The 15,579-nt window shown below is 37.4% G+C and overlaps 1 protein-coding gene across 1 annotated transcript in view; it reads left to right on the top strand.

Moving 5' to 3' along the window:
* The window catches only part of LOC132551358 (cGMP-dependent protein kinase 1-like), an 80,123-nt gene continuing 64,544 nt past the window's right edge, over positions 1–15,579 (top strand). Inside the window, exon 1 of the mRNA XM_060215497.1 lies at positions 1–42. The gene's annotated coding sequence lies outside the window, so the exon portion shown is untranslated. The remainder of the gene's footprint in view (positions 43–15,579) is intronic.

Below are 15,579 nucleotides of genomic sequence, written 5' to 3'. Positions count from 1 at the left end.
CGATTTCACCGGGGATCATTTTACATCTCACTGCACTATAAGGTAAGAACAGCATGTTTAATATTTAAATGATTCGTAAACATTTGCATTGCTGTATAACCCTGCACACACGAGAGAAAATCTTTCGTAACAGAAGTTGTTTATATGTCAATCGAGGTTTTTTTCTGGAAGCCTTAATGACGTTCAACTACTGTGCGTGACAGCCACGTCAACCGTAATGAAGTGACGGACAAGGAATATATCCCACAGCTTATAATACCCGTGGGGAGGGGAGATCACATTGATCAATAGTTCTTCCTTCTATACAATGTTTAGAAACACGTGTCCTGTGGCTATACTCTTATCGACACTAAATTACACACACACACACACATGATAGTTTGTGTATGGACACTGCTTTCGTTTTAATCGTGTTAGTATGTCGGTTTCAAGTACTTTCCTAGCTGTATACACACTACCACCGACATATTACCCATATGTTGCCTCCAAATTAGCCGACCTGTGTAACGGGTCATTGTGGTTAATTCATACCCTGCATGTACAGTCAAAAATTCAGTCGGAAAAAGCACGTAATTTCCGTACATGTACAATGTAGTTCTCGTGTCTGCCTTCCGCACGTGCACTCGAGAAAAGTATACCATCTCCCTGGCGTTATAATAATTTGTATGTTCTTGTTTTCTTCAGAAAGTTTATTATGCCATCTGTTGATGGAACTTGTATTACATGTAATACAATACCCCACAACGTGTAAAGAATGTCTTATAGTATCGCCATACCATTCATCACTGCATCAGAAATCAGTCGGATCTATTTACGTTTTTGATGTAAATTCAAACTTCAAAGATGAAGTATAGGTTATAGACATGAATAACATTTCTGTATATTTCAGTGTTGATGACGTACATTTTCCATATATTACATTATTGAGGCGTACATTTCTGTATATTACATTATTCAGGGCATACATTTTCTATATATTACATTATTTAGGCGTACATTTCTATATATTACAATATTGAGGCGTACATTTCTATATATAACATTATTCAGGGCATACATTTTCTATATATTACATTATACAGGGTATACATTTCTATATATTACATTATACAGGGTATACATTTCTATATATTACATTATACAGGGTATACATTTCTATATATTACATTATACAGGGTATACATTTTCTATATATTACATTATTTAGGCGTACATTTCTGTATATTACATGATTCAGGGCATACATTTTCTATATATTACATTATACAGGGCATACATTTTCTATATATTACATTATTGAGGGCATATATTTTCTATGTATTACATTATTGAGGCATACATTTTCTGTATATTACATGATTCAGGGCATACATTTTCTATATATTACATTATTGAGGCGTACATTTCTGTATATTACATGATTCAGGGCATACATTTTCTATATATTACATTATACAGGGCATACATTTTCTATATATTACATTATTGAGGGCATATATTTTCTAGGTATTACATTATTGAGGCATACATTTTCTGTATATTACATGTATTTTTCATATATAACATTATTCAGGGCATACAATTTCTATATATTACATTATTGAGGGCATATATTTTCTATGTATTACACTATTGAGGCATACATTTTCTGTATATTACATGATTCTACATTCTATATATTACATGATTGAGGCATACATTTTCATATATTACATGATTGAGGCATACATTTTCTATATATTACATTATTGAGGGCATATATTTTCTTTATATTACATGATTGAGGCATACATTTCTGTATATTACATTATTGAGGCATACATTTTCTATATATTACATTATTGAGGCATATATTTTCTATATATTACATTATTGAGGGCATATATTTTCTTTATATTACATTATTGAGGGCATATATTTTCTTTATATTACATTATTAATGGTGTAAATTTTCTATATATTACATTATTGAGGGTGCATATTTCTATATATTACATAATTAAGGCGTACATTTTCTATATATTACATTAATGAGAGACGGTACATTTTTATATCTTAGAGCGTTACATTTCCATAGGCAAATAACAGATATAAAAACATTATCAGATGAGCCTCTCATTATGGAGTGTTTTACATGTACATTTACATATTACGTGATCGCAGGTATATATTTCATATGTTAAACAGGTATTAATTTTTGATATATTTCGTATGTATGATGTACATATATACTGAAACACCACGTGAAGATTTTTTCATGTCGTTGAATAATACAAGTCCGTCCTCATCAGATGTATGTCATGTCGGTGTAATATGGAGATTGAAAACAGCTTGAGAATTTCAATGTTTTAAAGGTCTGGCATATACTTCACGGGTCTTTATACTTGTGGTATGTACGCGAATAACAGAATACACAGAGTATTGATTTTAACATATTACTTCACAAATAGATAAGGCATTAAATAATACTAATGAAAACACAGCTGGCCCAATTCGAGTATGACATTGTTTTATACCAGTAAAAATGTATGTCCTGACTTAACAAAATCGATTTACTGTCTAATTCAATTTACATGTCGAGGGAAATGTGTGGCTAGTTCGTAGGTGACTTTACCATTGTTTATCGAACATCACACGAAACTCGATAATTTGTAACAAGCAGGTGACCACATATTGACTGTAGAAAGATATAGACTCAGTTAGCTTGAAACCACACAAGTACTTCAGATCCGAGGAAAACTAATGCATACAATTTTTTAATTATCGATAGTGATGCATGCCAACAATGTTATTTAACAAACAGAAAAAGTATATATGAAGATGTAGAATTCGTAACAACATCCCTTTTCAAAAGTAAATGTTTGTCCTCCCCTCAAGTATATAAGGTAAGTCTGATCCGTTGGTAAAATGTGAAGTCCTTCCATGTGTGGCGATTGTTTTTATTAATCCTTCCTGAGTATGACAGTAAAACATATTCTAGCACCTACTACACCGAGAGGAATGTTGGTGTGTTACTTTATGGCACGTTATCCAATTATATTTGAAAATACCGTTATCGACTCATACAAGATTACGTGATACAAGGTAGCGACATGACGTGATACAAGGTAGCGACATGACGTGATACAAGGTAGCGACATGACGAGATACAAGGTAGCGACATGACGAGATACAAGGTAGCGACATGAGGTGATACAAGGTAGCGACATGACGTGATACAAGGTAGCAACATGACGTGATACAAGATTACGTGATACAAGGTAGCAACATGACATGATACAAGGTAGCGACATGACGTGATACAAGTTAGTAAGATTACGTGGTAAGGTAGAGACATGACGTGATACAAGGTAGCGACATGACGTGATACAAGGCAGCAAGATTACGTAACACAAGGCAGCAATATTACGTGATACAAGGTAGTAAGCTTACGAGATACAAGGTAGCGACATGACGTGATACAAGGTAGCGACATGACGTGATAAAAGGTAGCGACATGACGTGATACAAGGCAGTAAGATTACGAGATACAAGGTAGCGACATGACGTGATACAAGGTAGCGACATGACGAGATACAAGGTAGCGACATGACGTGATACAAGGTAGCGACATGGCGTGATACAAGGCAGTAAGATTACGAGATACAAGGTAGCGACATGACGTGATACAAGGCAGCGACATGACGTGATACAAGGTAGCGACATGAGGTGATACAAGGTAGCGACATGACGTGATACAAGGTAGCGACATGACGTGATACAAGGCAGTAAGATTACGAGATACAAGGTAGCGACATGACGTGATACAAGGTAGCGACATGACGTGATACAAGGCAGTAAGATTACGAGATACAAGGTAGCGACATGACGTGATACAAGGCAGTAAGATTACGAGATACAAGGTAGCGACATGACGTGATACAAGGTAGCGACATGACGTGATACAAGGTAGCGACATGACGTGATACAAGGCAGTAAGATTACGAGATACAAGGTAGCGACATGACGTGATACAAGGTAGCGACATGACGAGATACAAGGTAGCGACATGACGTGATACAAGGTAGCGACATGACGAGATACAAGTTAGTGACATGACGTGATACAATGCAGCGACATGACGTGATACAAGGTAGCGACATGACGTGATACAAGGCAGTAAGATTACGTGATACAAGGTAGCGACATGACGAGATACAAGGTAGCGACATGACGTGATACAAGGTAGCAACATAACGTGATACAAGGCAGTAAGATTACGTGATACATGGTAGCGACATGATGTGATACTAGGTACAAACATAACGTAATACGTTTATTAATGTTGCAGTATGGATCCATACAAATGTATATGAAGCTGACTCTGTTCTTGTTTTTTTTTCTTTTTTCTTTTTTTTTTCTTTTTTCGTTTTCCCAAATATAGAGAGCACATAATCCTTAGTTCTTAGTTCCCAGAGCAATCAACTTCAAAGTACGCCATGGGTCCCCGCAGGTCTATTCTTTATATTACCGGACAGTTAGGAGTGCATCATCTCATGTATAAAATTGGAGGCAATATCAGATGTCTCGCGGGATTAGCTTTGATAGTATACTGGTGTTAAACGATCTAACATAAACCACGTATTTTGATAACAGTCTTAACGTTAACGGTACGATTCGCGGGTTTTACCATTGAACTGACATCCTTTCCAACGCTTAGTGTAGACACATTATATTTCTGTTCTTTCTGGAAAGACAATTGCCATAGATTGCGACCTAACTGTTTTCTAATGTCTGTGTAAGATTATAAACAGCATGTTGAAATTAGTTATAAAGTGTACTTACGGTATGGAAGGGAAGAAAATTGCATACTGTATTATTCCTTCTTAATTAACGCTGCAGAATGCAAGCCATGGTGACCAATAATGTTTTGTGCGCTTCTCTGGCGTTACTGAATGATGCAGCTCAGCATTTCCAATTGAATGTTGCAACCGATTTATTAACATAATACGTTTTTATTATTTACTTTCAAACTAAAATACATAAATGAAATTTTGAACGTAAATGATCTGTCCTACACTTGTGGTGTTTTTGTGTTAGCTCAGTAGAAACAGACCAATCTGTCCTACACTTGTGGTGTTTTTGTGTTAGCTCAGTAGAAACAGACCAATCTGTCCTACACTTGTGGTGTTTTTGTGTTAGCTCAGTAGAAACAGATCAATCTGTCCTACACTTGTAGTGTTTACGTGTTACCTCAGTAGTAACAGACCAATCTGTCCTACACTTGTGGCGTTTTTGTGTTACCTCAATAGTAACAGACCAATCTGTCCTACACTTGTGGTGTTTACGTGTTACCTCAGTAGTAACAGACCAATCTGTCCTACACTTGTAGTGTTTACGTGTTACCTCAGTAGTAACAGACCAATCTGTCCTACACTTGTGGTGTTTACGTGTTACCTCAGTAGTAACAGACCAATCTGTCCTACACTTGTAGTGTTTACGTGGTACCTCAGTAGGAACAGACCAATCTGTCCTACACTTTTGGTGTTTACGTGGTACCTCAGTAGGAACAGACCAATCTGTCCTACACTTGTGGTGTTTACGTGGTACCTCAGTAGTAACAGACCAATCTGTCCTACACTTGTGGTGTTTACGTGGTACCTCAGTAGTAACAGACCAATCTGTCCTACACTTGTGGTGTTTACGTGGTACCTCAGTAGGAACAGACCAATCTGTCCTACACTTGTGGTGTTTACGTGTTACCTCAGTAGTAACAGACCAATCTGTCCTACACTTGTGGTGTTTACGTGGTACCTCAGTAGTAACAGACCAATCTGTCCTACACTTGTGGTGTTTACGTGTTACCTCAGTAGTAACAGACCAATCTGTCCTACACTTGTGGTGTTTACGTGGTACCTCAGTAGGAACAGACCAATCTGTCCTACACTTGTGGTGTTTACGTGTTAACTCAGTAGTAACAGACCAATCTGTCCTACACTTGTGGTGTTTACGTGGTACCTCAGTAGGAACAGACCAATCTGTCAAATTTATCCTATACATTTGGAGTGAATCTTTCTCAGTAGTAACTGTCCAATTTATCCTATACCTTTGGAGTTAAGCTCTTTCTGTTCTGAATAGGAACTGTTGAATCTTCTCTCTACACTTTTCTTAATAGTATCAGCCCACTCTTTCCTGTAGCTGACGTTTCTCAATAATAACAGTCCAATATTCCGTTTATTGCCCTATACTCGCAATAGAAACAGCCTTATTATACCTGTAGACAATTTGATCTCAATTGTAATTGACTAATCTCTTCTAATGAACTGATAGTAGCAAACATAAAACCCGCTATCTAATATTTGCGTCGGAGTAGCCTCGGTCACAACAGTAGAAATCTCCAACAAATTGCTTTCAGTAAGGACATTATTCAAGCAAATTGATTATATTGTTGTAGGCTTTACTTGACAGGAGACAACAGGTCAGGTGCTGCTTTTTCACCAGTAACCGCCTAACATATAAGGAACATCTGCTAAAGTCATCATTTCTTGTGAAGGGCCAATGATAAATCTACTGTTGTTCTGATAGTTCTACTCCCTTCATTCTTTATGTTATCTTTATTGTGCGTCAACCAATGACAGTATAATATAGTGAGCCACAGACACGTTCCTTGCCACTGTGTAGACGGTGGACGACTTACAGCATATATACCATTCTATTAACAACCCGCTGAGGATACCACATGTGTCCGATTCTATTTTGACAGTTTTTTCAATATATGTGATACTGTTTATTACACCAGCTTTCTGTTTCTGTAATATTGATCCGATAGAACAAAACTAAATCGTATAGAATCTGAGCGAGATTTTTTGGAAAACAAGTTGTTGATTACGATAAATCTCCGCTCAGCATAATAGGTGGTTGTATAGTAAATGTGGAAAAAAAATTCAAAAATAAATTTATCTGTTTTGATATATAAGTAGATTTGATATTCATAAATGAGTGCATTTTTGTGGATTTTACTTAAACAACTACAATCAAGTTCATTGTAATGGATTTTATGTAATCAATTGTACAAAAATTAAGTGACGCTTCCATACGTAAGATTCCGTATACTTTAGAGCAAGTCATTAATATCCATCTAACCAATAATACATCTCGGCTGCTCAATTTGATAACATTTCACCAGAATCCAGTAGTCACCAACCAGTGTGAAACATTGGACAGAAGGTCGTGTACTTGTTCAGCCGGTTTGTATTACTAGCGATCAGAATCGTTTGTCTAACCGTAAACACCGAAATCATAAAGAAAGCCAAAACGGGTTTCTTATTGATTATATACAATCTCGATATAATATATAGGTTTATTTAGATGATGACAGAACTATTTGATTGAAAGATTTGATTTCAAAACACGCATATGGCCCGTCTGACAGGCAATTATTTGAAATTAAATACTAGGTGGAAACAATAAATAAAGTGCCTGTTTAATGTGAACTAGAGTCGGTCGGGATCCGCATGCAGCAGCTGCAACCAGAGTGTCACTTCCTGTTTGTATGGCCAACAGTCGATCACCTGCCAATGTCTCTTTCTGTATAATCCCTTCCGGCTTTAGCAAATGAATGACTTAAAAATGTCTTTCCCTTCCCCCGCCCCCGTCAAATATTAGCTTGTGGGGCTAAATGATACTGTAGAAATATAAGCTATGAAATTTAAATTCTTTTGGTAGTTTATTGTCTATACTCTTATCAACATCAACCAGCCTGGTAACAGTACAGACAACATCCATCAACCAGTCTGATGAACAGTACAGACAATACACATCAACCAGTCTGGTAACAGTACAGACAATACACATCAACCAGTCTGATGAACAGTACAGACAATACACATCAACCAGTCTGGTAACAGTACAGACATACACATCAACCAGTCTGATGAACAGTACAGACAATACACATCAACCAGTCTGGTAACAGTACAGACATACACATCAACCAGTCTGGTAACAGTACAGACATATACATCAACCAGTCTGGTAACAGTACAGACAATACACATCAACCAGTCTGATGAACAGTACAGACAATACACATCAACCAGTCTGGTAACAGTACAGACATACACATCAACCAGTCTGGTAACAGTACAGACATACACATCAACCAGTCTGATGAACAGTACAGACAATACACATCAACCAGTCTGATGAACAGTACAGACAATACACATCAACCAGTCTGGTAACAGTACAGACAATACACATCAACCAGTCTGGTAACAGTACAGACAATACACATCAACCAGTCTGGTAACAGTACAGACATATACATCAACCAGTCTGATGAACAGTACAGACAATACACATCAACCAGTCTGATGAACAGTACAGACAATACACATCAACCAGTCTGATGAACAGTACAGACAATACACATCAACCAGTCTGATGAACAGTACAGACAATACACATCAACCAGTCTGATGAACAGTACAGACAATACACATCAACCAGTCTGATGAACAGTACAGACAATACACATCAACCAGTCTGATGAACAGTACAGACAATACACATCAACCAGTCTGATGAACAGTACAGACAATACACATCAACCAGTCTGATGAACAGTACAGACAATACACATCAACCAGTCTGATGAACAGTACAGACAATACACATCAACCAGTCTGATGAACAGTACAGACAATACACATCAACCAGTCTGATGAACAGTACAGACAATACACATCAACCAGTCTGATGAACAGTACAGACATACACATCAACCAGTCTGATGAACAGTACAGACAATACACATCAACCAGTCTGATGAACAGTACAGACAATACACATCAACCAGTCTGATGAACAGTACAGACAAAACACATCAACCAGTCTGATGAACAGAACAGTACAGACAATACACATCAACCAGTCTGATGAACAGTACAGACAATACACATCAACCAGTCTGATGAACAGTACAGACAATACACATCAACCAGTCTGATGAACAGTACAGACAATACACATCAACCAGTCTGATGAACAGTACAGACAATACACATCAACCAGTCTGATGAACAGTACAGACAATACACATCAACCAGTCTGATGAACAGTACAGACAATACACATCAACCAGTCTGATGAACAGTACAGACAATACACATCAACCAGTCTGATGAACAGTACAGACAATACACATCAACCAGTCTGATGAACAGTACAGACAATACACATCAACCAGTCTGATGAACAGTACAGACAATACACATCAACCAGTCTGATGAACAGTACAGACAATACACATCAACCAGTCTGATGAACAGTACAGACAATACACATCAACCAGTCTGATGAACAGTACAGACAATACACATCAACCAGTCTGATGAACAGTACAGACAATACACATCAACCAGTCTGATGAACAGTACAGACAATACACATCAACCAGTCTGATGAACAGTACAGACAATACACATCAACCAGTCTGATGAACAGTACAGACAATACACATCAACCAGTCTGATGAACAGTACAGACAATACACATCAACCAGTCTGATGAACAGTACAGACAATACACATCAACCAGTCTGATGAACAGTACAGACAATACACATCAACCAGTCTGATGAACAGTACAGACAATACACATCAACCAGTCTGATGAACAGTACAGACAATACACATCAACCAGTCTGATACACATCAACCAGTCTGGTGACAGTACAGACATACACATCAACCAGTCTGATGAACAGTACAGACAATACACATCAACCAGTCTGATGAACAGTACAGACAATACACATCAACCAGTCTGATGAACAGTACAGACAATACACATCAACCAGTCTGATGAACAGTACAGACATACACATCAACCAGTCTGATGAACAGTACAGACAATACACATCAACCAGTCTGATGAACAGTACAGACAATACACATCAACCAGTCTGATGAACAGTACAGACAATACACATCAACCAGTCTGATGAACAGTACAGACATACACATCAACCAGTCTGATGAACAGTACAGACAATACACATCAACCAGTCTGATGAACAGTACAGACAATACACATCAACCAGTCTGATGAACAGTACAGACAATACACATCAACCAGTCTGGTAACAGTACAGACATACACATCAACCAGTCTGATGAACAGTACAGACAATACACATCAACCAGTCTGATGAACAGTACAGACAATACACATCAACCAGTCTGATGAACAGTACAGACAATACACATCAACCAGTCTGATGAACAGTACAGACAATACACATCAACCAGTCTGATGAACAGTACAGACATACACATCAACCAGTCTGATGAACAGTACAGACAATACCCATCAACCAGTCTGATGAACAGTACAGACATACACATCAACCAGTCTGATGAACAGTACAGACAATACCCATCAACCAGTCTGATGAACAGTACAGACAATACACATCAACCAGTCTGATGAACAGTACAGACAATACACATCAACCAGTCTGATGAACAGTACAGACATACACATCAACCAGTCTGATGAACAGTACAGACAATACACATCAACCAGTCAACCAGTCTGATGAACAGTACAGACAATACACATCAACCAGTCTGATGAACAGTACAGACAACACACATCAACCAGTCTGATGAACAGTACAGACAATACACATCAACCAGTCTGATGAACAGTACAGACAATACACATCAACCAGTCTGATGAACAGTACAGACATACACATCAACCAGTCTGATGAACAGTACAGACAATACACATCAACCAGTCTGATGAACAGTACAGACAATACACATCAACCAGTCTGATGAACAGTACAGACAATACACATCAACCAGTACACATCAACCAGTCTGATGAACAGTACAGACAATACACATCAACCAGTCTGATGAACAGTACAGACAATACACATCAACCAGTCTGATGAACAGTACAGACAGATACACATCAACCAGTCTGATGAACAGTACAGACAATACACATCAACCAGTCTGATGAACAATACAGACAATACACATCAACCAGTTTGATGAACAGTACAGACAATACACATCAACCAGTCTGATGAACAGTCTGATGAACAGACAATACACATCAACCAGTCTGATGAACAGTACAGACAATACACATCAACCAGTCTGATGAACAGTACAGACAATACACATCAACCAGTCTGATGAACAGTACAGACAATACACATCAACCAGTCTGATGAACAGTACAGACAATACACATCAACCAGTCTGATGAACAGTACAGACATACACATCAACCAGTCTGATGAACAGTTTAGACAATACACATCAACCAGTCTGATGAACAGTACAGACATACACATCAACCAGTCTGATGAACAGTACAGACAATACACATCAACCAGTCTGATGAACAGTACAGACAATACACATCAACCAGTCTGATGAACAGTACAGACAATACACATCAACCAGTCTGATGAACAGTACAGACATACACATCAACCAGTCTGATGAACAGTACAGACAATACACATCAACCAGTCTGATGAACAGTACAGACAATACACATCAACCAGTCTGATGAACAGTACAGACATACACATCAACCAGTCTGATGAACAGTACAGACATACACATCAACCAGTCTGATGAACAGTACAGACAGACATCAACCAGTAACAGTACAGACATATACAACCAGTCTGATGAACAGTACAGACATACACATCAACCAGTCTGATGAACAGTACAGACATACACATCAACCAGTCTGATGAACAGTACAGACATACACATCAACCAGTCTGATGAACAGTACAGACATACACATCAACCAGTCTGATGAACAGTACAGACAATACACATCAACCAGTCTGATGAACAGTACAGACATACACATCAACCAGTCTGATGAACAGTACAGACAATACACATCAACCAGTCTGGTAACAGTACAGACATACACATCAACCAGTCTGATGAACAGTACAGACAATACACATCAACCAGTCTGATGAACAGTACAGACAATACACATCAACCAGTCTGATGAACAGTACAGACATATACATCAACCAGTCTGATGAACAGTACAGACAATACACATCAACCAGTCTGATGAACAGTACAGACAATACACATCAACCAGTCTGATGAACAGTACAGACATATACATCAACCAGTCTGATGAACAGTACAGACAATACACATCAACCAGTCTGATGAACAGTACAGACATATACATCAACCAGTCTGATGAACAGTTTAGACAACATCCATAAACCTCTCCGATATTTAGGCCCTAGGATCTGTTGGATTGAGATAAATAATTACCATTCATGATTATTGTAAGATTGTGGTGACTGACCACAGATTTCCTCGCTGTTTTGAAATGTTTGTCCTTGATATTTTAAATGTCAGAACAATTGGTGACATTGTTGAACACGTTACCGTAACCGCTTTTTTTACCACTTAAGCATCTGACGAGGATTAATACACTACGATCAATAGTTATTAAAAGTTAACGCGATGATAATATTTACACAGGGGTCAACGCGATCACTATATTTACAAAGAGGTCAATGTACACCTATACTAACGTGGCCATAGTCACAGTCATCAGTGTTCAATCGGTGATGTATATTGTCCCGTGTTGCACGTCTTTGATGTCAATTTAGATTTGAATTTGTAAATATAAAGTAATAATAGCAGACCGTTTACACATTGGGCTATGAATTATGACGATAAATGAAAGCTCTAGCGGAGATATTGATATATTCGGCGGAGGATTGGAGATTTAAAGTGTATTTACATTTACTTTCATAAGTAAGCGTGTGATTGGTTGATTATATTTACAATGTTTGTGAAAAAGATTTCCCGTGTTTACATTCTAATCTTTTTAAAGCGGATACAAATTACAACGTTAGATTTATGATCAATTACATCTAGCGGTTATATACATCTTTTATCAGGTAAAATGTTACATGTGATGCATGTGTGCGTGATATTAGATAAAATGTTACATGTGATGTATGTGTGTGTGATATCAGATGAACTGTTACAGGTAATGTATGTGTGCGTGATATCAGATAAAATGTACGTGTGCGTGATATCAGGTAAAATGATAAGGTAATGCAGATGTGCGTGATATCAGATAAAATGCTGCAGGTAATGTATGTGTGCGTGATATCAGATAAAATGTTACAGGTAATGTATGTGTGCGTGATATCAGATAAAATGTTACAGGTAATGTATGTGTGCGTGATATCAGATAAAATGTTACAGGTAATGTATGTTTGCCTGATATAAGAAAAAATGTTACAGGTGATGTATGTGTGTGTGATATCAGATAAAATGTTACAGGTAATGTATGTGTGTGTGATATCAGTTAAAATGTTACAGGTAATGCATATGTGTATGATATCAGATAAAATGTTACATGTGATGTATGTGTGCGTGATATCAGATAAAATGTACGTGTGCGTGATATCAGGAAAAATGATAAGGTAATGCAGATGTGCGTGATATCAGATAAAATGTTACAGGTAATGTATGTGTGCGTAATATCTGATAAAGTGTTACAGGTAATGTATGTGTGCGTGATATCAGATAAAATGTTACAGGTAATGTATGTGTGCGTGATATCAGATAAAATGTTACAGGTAATGTATGTTTGCCTGATATAAGATAAAATGTTACAGATGATGTATGTGTGTGTGATATCAGATAAAATGTTACAGGTAATGTATGTGTGTGTGATATCAGTTAAAATGTTACAGGTAATGCAGATGTGTGTGATATCAGATAAAATGTTACAGGTAATGTATATGTGAGTGATATCAGATAAAATGTTACAGGTAATGTATGTGTGTGATATCAGTTAAAATGTTACAGGTAATGCAGATGTGTGTGATATCAGATAAAATGTTACAGGTAATGTATATGTACGTGATATCAGATAAAATGTTACAGGTAATGTATGTGTGTGTGATATCAGGTAAAATGTTACAGGTAATGCAGATGTGTGTGATATCAGATAAAATGTTACAGGTAATATATGTGTTTGTGATATCATATAAAATGTTACAGGTAATGTATGTGTGCGTGATATGAGATAAAATGTTACAGGTAATGTATGTGTGTGTGATATTAGATAAAATGTTACAGGTAATTAATGTGTGTGTGATATCAGATAAAATGTTACAGGGAATGTATGTGTGCGTGATATCAGATAAAATGTAATAGTTAATGTATGTGTGCGTTATATCAGATAAAATGTTACAGGTAATGTATGTGTGTGTGGTACCAGATAAAATGTTACAGGTAATGCAGGTGTGCGTGATACCAGATAAAATGTTACAGGTAATGCAGGTGTGCGTGATATCAGATAAAATGTTACAGGTAATGTCTGTGTGCGTGATATCAGTTAAAATGTTACAGGTAATGTATGTGTGTGTGATACCAGATAAAATGTTACAGGTAATGTATGTGTGCGTGATTTCAGATAAAATATTACAGGTAATGTATGTGTGCGTGATATCAGTTACGATGTTACAGGTAATGTATGTGTGCGTGATATCAGTTACAATGTTACAGGTAATGTATGTGTGTGTGATATCAGATAAAATGTTACATGTGATGCATGTGTGCGTGATATCAGATAAAATGTTACATGTGATGCATGTGTGCGTGATATCAGATAAAATGTTACATGTGATGTATGTGTGCGTGATATCAGATAAAATGTTACATGTAATGCATGTGTGCGTGATGTTGGATCTAAAACATCAAATGTACTTGTAACGCACACGTACAATAGACTGTATAATGACAGAACGATTGGTACTGGTAACGTAAGTCCATGATGTCAGATCAAACATCACATGTATACCAATGTCGCACGTGGAGATGATGTCAGATCAAACATCACATATATACCAATGTCGCACGTGAAGATGATGTCAGATCAAACATCACATGTTTCCAGTGTCGCACATGTACATGTGGACGTCAGATCAAACATCGCATAGGTACCAGTGGCGTCCGTGTACGTGATATTTGGTATTGCAGAAATTTAAAAGCGTTACGGATAACTTTAGTGAACGAATGTTATGTCAGGCTTACAAGAAACGTAACATAGCAATGCGGGAACATAACCCTCACTGTAATCATTGGAAACAACACCTTTGCCACGACAAGAAATGGTACCAAGGTCATGTCAGTTGGAGGTTCGTAAGTATAATTATGATTGGCGTGGTCATTGCCATAACAGGACAGTGATGGGTTTTGGATAACAGTAGGAAGCTGAATTATCGCTATTATTGTATTATATGGTCCTGATGTCGCCAAGAGAAGTACCCGGAAGTAATGCCCTGTTCACGTCTCCATAGTAAGTGGTCTACAGTATCAAGATGAGGTGTCTAGAGGGGAAGTTTTTAGTGATAGAGCCGTGCCATTGGTCAGACGACCTCAACTCTTGAGGACTTTAAATCCGCGAGAAACCGTATCAATAATGACCTTCCGTCTGGTAGTAAGGATTACATACGTAGTGGCGGTGATGGTTATGGTATACACACTCTGG

Source organism: Ylistrum balloti, unplaced genomic scaffold (genome assembly GCF_031769215.1).
Source record: "Ylistrum balloti isolate Yb309-2 unplaced genomic scaffold, AGI_CSIRO_Ybal_v1 Utg370196, whole genome shotgun sequence".
Lineage (NCBI taxonomy): Eukaryota > Metazoa > Mollusca > Bivalvia > Pectinida > Pectinidae > Ylistrum > Ylistrum balloti.
Note: the sequence above shows the minus strand (reverse complement) of the source record. Positions and strands in the feature narration are given on the sequence as shown.